The sequence below is a fragment of the Petaurus breviceps genome, unplaced genomic scaffold (genome assembly GCF_028583685.1).
Source record: "Petaurus breviceps papuanus isolate PSGF00001 unplaced genomic scaffold, PetGlider_PUasm1.0 90591, whole genome shotgun sequence".
NCBI lineage: Eukaryota > Metazoa > Chordata > Mammalia > Diprotodontia > Petauridae > Petaurus > Petaurus breviceps.
Genome location: NW_027187280.1, coordinates 6,288,909 through 6,294,944, shown reverse-complemented (window position 1 = coordinate 6,294,944; position 6,036 = coordinate 6,288,909). Strand labels below are relative to the sequence as shown.

Below are 6,036 nucleotides of genomic sequence, written 5' to 3'. Positions count from 1 at the left end.
ACACCTTCACTTGAGAACTTATCAAGTGCTTTTCTCACAATAGTCTAATGAGGTAGGTAATGCAAGCATCATTATTAATATTTTACAGGTGAAGAAAGTGAGACTAATAGTGAACTGCAGCTATTAAGGGTATTAAGTAGGACTTGATCCCAGGACCCTGAACCCAAATCTAGTACTTTATCCACCATACCATATAAATACTAAATATGTAGGAGATGAAAATAAATTTTAACTTCCATGTAAGATATACCCTTGAAGGTGCTTTAAAAAAATCCCCAATATTACCTTTTGCAATAGCCTGCTAACTAGTCTCCTTGAAGACATTTCTTTCTTCTCCAACCCAGCCTTCATACATAGCAGATCATTCTTCATAAAGTGCAGCTCACACATTTCTAAGTGTGAGTAAAAACATAGAGAAAGGAAAGTGTAAGCTGTGTTAGGGAAACAGTAACTAGTACAATTTAGCTAGAGCACATAGACTTTGAGGAATAGCCTAAGTCCAAAGTTGGAAAAATAGGTTTTAGCCAGATGGTGAAGAGCCTTGAAACTTATACCAAACAGTTTAGACATTATGCAGTAGACAAAAGGGACCTGGTGAAGGTTTTTGAGGAGGGCAGTGTCAAGAACAGGTAACCAACCTCTTTGGATACAATGATCTGTTCATTCCTGGTTTGAACAGGGTCCAGAAGTGTGTGTTAGAAGAAAATAAAGGTTATGAGGAATGAGGCTATAGTCCTGGCACACTTTAGGGAAGAAATTGATTATATTCTTGAAGTATTACAGTTCAGAGGTAGTCTAAAGTGGGACAGATACCTGGCTTTGTGATATAACAAAAGAACAGTTACCGGACATGGGTCTGATGGGGAAGGGGCACTATTAGACACACCTGTCGGGAGTTGTGCTGGGAGTAAAGACCATGGCTATTCCTAACTTTAACTAACTTGTCTCTTCTTGCTATCCACCACTCTAAGATGCTCATGCTGACCTATCATGATGCTCCCTGGAGGCAGGGAGAATGAATAGTCCCCTTCTTGTTTGAGGGGCTTTGTAGGGCACTCCAAGATCTTATTAATATTATTATCTATAATACTGATAGTTCACTTTTTAATTTTAAAGTTCCTTCCTCACAATTTCCCTGTGAAGTATGTATTGAAGTATCATGAATCCCATTTTACAGATAAGGAAATTAAAATCCAGAGAAAGCCCAGAGAGAAGCAGAAAATTATGAGTTAGAATGGAGCAACAATCTAGCCCAACCTATACATTAAAGGAATACTCTCTTTAATATAGTTGACAAGTGGTCATAAGCAGAACTTCTACTCACATATATTTGGGGTAAAGAAATGAGACAGAGAACTGTTAGGAGAGCTTAGAATTTCTAAAGGAATTCCTTGTATTTTACCTAATTTTCCTATGCATCAAGGACCCCACTCTTTTTTTCCACTGAATGTGATGACTTGATTGATGGTACACAATACAAGACTCTAAGCTTCTCCCCTCTACTATAGAGGTGCTTTGGGACAAGGATGTGAATGGGACATGGGGTACTTATGAACATCGGTTAGGAATGTAGGCTCCCCAATGGTGGATTTCCTTTTTTTTGGCTGGAGATGAAGGTCCATGGCTTTCCACTTTACTCCTTGGAGACCATGTAGATCATGAGGTCTACTACATGATTGCTATAAACGTACTCATTGTCATACCAGGAAATGAGCTTGACAAAATGGTCTTTGAGGGCAATACCAGCACTAACATCAAAGGTATAAGAGTGGATGTTGCTGTTGAAGTCATAGGATACAACCTGATCCTTTGTGTAGCCTAAGATGCCCTTCAAGGGTCCCTCTGATGCTTGCTTCACCACTTTCTTGATATTATCATATTTGACAGGTTTCTCCAGGCAGCAGGTCAGATCCACAACAGATACATTGAGAGTAGGAACACAGAAGTCCATGCCTGTGAGCTTCCCATTCAGCTCAGGTATTACTTTGCCTACAGCCTTAGCAGCACCAGTGGAAGTAGGGATGATGTTTTGGGAAGCACTATGTCCATCACACCAGATGGGCCACCTACTGTCTTCTGGGTAGCAGTAATGGCATAGACTGTAGTCATAAGTTCTTCCACAAAGCCAAAGTTGTCATAAATGACCTTGGCCAAGGGGGCCAAGCAGTTGGTAATGCAGGAAGCATTACTGATGATCTTAAGGGAATTATATTTCTCATGGTTCACTCCCATCACAAACATTGGGGCATTGGCAGAAAGGGCAGAGATGATGGCCTGCTTGGCTCCACCCTTCAAGTTAGCCTCAGCCTTTTCCATGGTGATAAAGACTCCAGTAGATTCTATAACATACTTGGTTCCAGTATCTCCCCATTTAATATTGGTGAGATCCTGTTCCTGGAAGATGATAATGGATTTTCCATTGATTACCAGTTTCCTATTCTCACCCTTAACAGTGCCCTTGAATTTTCCATAGGTGAAATCATTGAAACATATAAACCATATAGTTGAGGTCCATGAAGGGGTCACTGATGGCCACATTGTCTACTCCACCTGAGGTGAATGCAGCCCTGTTCATTAGGTGCCCAATACGGCCAAATCCATTGACTCCAACCTTCACCATCTTGCTTCAGGGATGCAAATGAAGCAGAAGAACCTGGCACCAAGCTTGGGAGAAAAGCCAAAAGGACCACTCTCTTAAGTTAGGAAGATTGTGGCCCAGCAGAGAAGGGACCAGTGGGAATGATAAGAGAAAATCATTTCTCAGAAAATGTAAGCACTATCACTCCCCATACCTGCTCACCCACACTCACATACAAAAATAACAATGCCGCAGTTATTTCCATTTGTGCCAAATTTCTACCATAAACAATCTCTTAAGAGGGTGGATCTTGACTGGAGGAATTAGCTGCAAGCTGATGCTTGTTGCATGAGATCTTGGCCCTGGTGAGGACGTGTGTTTCCCTTACAGTTTTCTGAAGTGTGGATTTTGGCTTTTTAGATTCTCAATGTGAATGAAGAATTTTCTTTAGTACTTTCAGATGCTTTAGTAATGCCTGAATAACTAAATATGACCAACACATAATTGAGTTGTGGTATTTAGAGCACATGAAAATAGAGTACAATTGAGTTCTATGTAGTACTATTTTATGGTGTCTAGAAAATGCTTTAAAGACAGATGATGGAAAAGTAGAAAGAAGGACCATATTATTGTCCACAGAAGAAAAATGGAAAAGAAAAGAAAAAAGACCTTTGCAAAATAGGCTATGACAAACCACAAGCTGAAACCAAAAAGTTTTTCAAAGACTAATAGTTTCCAAGAAAACTAGGCTGGGGGAGGGGGGAAGTAGTGCAGAAAGTGGTGCCAACTGGATACTGGAAGGGACAGTAATGGAGAAAGAATACCAGAATGAGTAACAGATGTGGCTGAAATGAAAGGCCCCTAGTGGCTGGTAACTGGATGGAAGTATAGTTAGTCTCCAGATGTTGGACCAAATGAGGAAACAGAACTCCATTCAGTTCACTTGTTGTGGGCAAATTGTGAGGATCATGGCTAGAGAATTAGGCACAGGGGTGCTGAGGAGGTTTGGAGGAACAGGTGGTAATTGAGATCCTGGTAGTCATGGTGAAAAAGGCAGAGATGAGAGTCATGGTCAAGTCAGACACAAGTCATAGTAGACTGCTGGTATCAAGAGTAGCCAAAGTCAGAAGGATCAGCAACATAAACAAAGGTCAGGCACAGAGACAGAAGTCTCTGGTCCATTAGGTAAGAGACAGTTTCAGGCAAGAATAATCCAGTACTCTGGAGAGCTCCCTGAAAAAAAAAGTTCTTGACAAAGTCTGGTGCCCTCCTAAGTAGTTGTCAGAACCTCTGGCTCACATATATTGGCTCCACCCCCTTGGTGGAACTCTGGTTGATAAAACTGCTTCCTACACACATCCTGGGTAAGTACTTGGGGGCTAGAAAACCACCCTAACCCTCCTTTTCCCTATCTTCTCCCTCCCTTCCCCTCCCCCCCAAAAAAACCAAACTTTCAGTCACCATATCAAATGAGAAGATCATATTTTTTTGGCCTGAACTTATGGCTACATGAGATTGAGAAAGAACAATTAAGAGTGAAAAGAAAGGTAGAAGCAGAGAGGGACTGAAGAAAAAGAATGCAAAAAGGGAAGGGGAAAAGTTGATAATCCCTGTCCCAGAACTGGGAATATCTGCTAGAGACAGTCTCTTGAAGCCTTGCTAAGTACTTTTGACACAATTGAAGGTCACCCAGGTCAGAGTTCAAATACTCCAACCTAAAACTGGGGTAGGGTTGCATCTGTAAGAGTCACTTAGATCTGGGTAGGGAGGAGCTCCGAGGATCACACAGGGGGCGTGGTATATCCTGTAACTGTAGAGGAACTTAACAATTCAAGGCAGTGACTTAAACTTCATAAGTATTGTTAGTTTTTAAGTGGTTTACCTTTATTTAAGCTGCTGCCCTGTGTTAAATATGTGGAGCAAACATATCTATAGTTTTTAAACTATAGTTTTCACTTTTCCAAAAAGAAAAAGATTAGAGAAACTTTAGTGTCATAAGGGCTAGATTCTTCTGGGGCCCTTTAATATTAAAAACCTCAAAGACAGATGGATAGATATAGGCAGATAGAGATAAAATAGGTAGATAGATAGGTGGCAGATACATACATACACACATACATACATTCATGCAACATGTATTATATACTTACTATGCACTATGCTAGTGGATAGCGATATGGAAAAAAAAATAAGCAAGATAGTTTCTACCTTCAAGGAGCTTACATTCTAATAAGAGGGAAGGCAATATATAAAAGAGAGAACTGAAAGGGAGAGGAAGGTACCAGGAATGTTGTCCCAGTTTCCTGTGCAAAGGAAGGCAAGAGTAGAGGCAGCATAGTGTGGAGATGGACAGAAAATGAAGGCCTGGATCTGGGCAAAATAAAGCAAAAGTCCACTTGTTGGAGCCAGGGTGGTTCCAGGAATGCAGTTCAATTTTTTTTTAAGTGAATTACTATTTACCTATCTTTATCACCTTGAGTTAAGTCCTTTCTCCTTCCTGGGCCTTAGTTTTCTCCTCTATAAAATGAGAAAGTTGAACCAAACAATCTCTAAGATTCCTTCTAGATCTAAATCCTATGTTCCTATGACTTATGAAGGGATCTTCAAAGGCATTAGAACTATAAAAGCAAGAATACACAATAACTGTCTTAATTCCAACCACCTATGGAAAGAAACAAAATTGACCTAAGTATAGTCTGCAACAGGGCCCAAAGCAGAGGCCCCATGTGGTTTTCCTCTGTTTTAAAATGAAGTTCATAAGTGACAAACATAAGCTAGTACAAACTAGCTCAAACAAGTCTGGATTGTCCAGTTATCTGTGGTGTAGCACTCATTTATATTGTGAGGGTCATGCGTGAAGTAAGGGGTGGTGTTTCATGATGAAGTTCATGAATATTCAAAAAGTATTCCTTATGGAAGAATATTTTGAAAAATAGAAAATAGTGAAGAAAGGTTTAATGAAAAGCATTCTAATGCCAATGTTTTAGAAATTACGGAGAAAGGCTCAGTAGGACAAGAATATCCATACAAAAGGTAGCATGGTAATCCCCAATGCTCCAACCTAGGAAGTTGCATGGAGTTTCATGGACCTTGAATTTGAAGGCTATACAATTTGAGCCACAAAAAATCACCTCTATTAAAGCCTTCTTCTGATGCCTCCTCAAGAGTTAGGGGAGATTCTGGGTTCCGTGTGGACCACTTGAGCTCAGGGAGCTCTGAGCTACAGTGAGCTAAACTGATCCTTTGTCTGCACTAAGTCCAGCAACAATATGGTGAGTCCCCCAGAGTGGGGAACTGTCGGGCTGACTAAAAGGGGTGAACCAGCCCCGACTGTAAAAGGAGTGGGTCAAAGCTTCTAGTCTGATCAATAGTAGGATTGACACTATGAGCAGTCACTATACTGCCAGCCTGGGTGAGTTACAGAAACCATAGTTTAAAAATATATGCATGAATATTAT

At 40.6% G+C, this 6,036-nt stretch overlaps 1 pseudogene; it reads right to left on the bottom strand.

Moving 5' to 3' along the window:
* Positions 1–1,633: 1,633 nt before the first annotated feature.
* On the bottom strand, positions 1,634–2,611 carry LOC138142485 (glyceraldehyde-3-phosphate dehydrogenase-like; annotated as a pseudogene).
* Between the last annotated feature and the right edge of the window lie 3,425 nt (positions 2,612–6,036).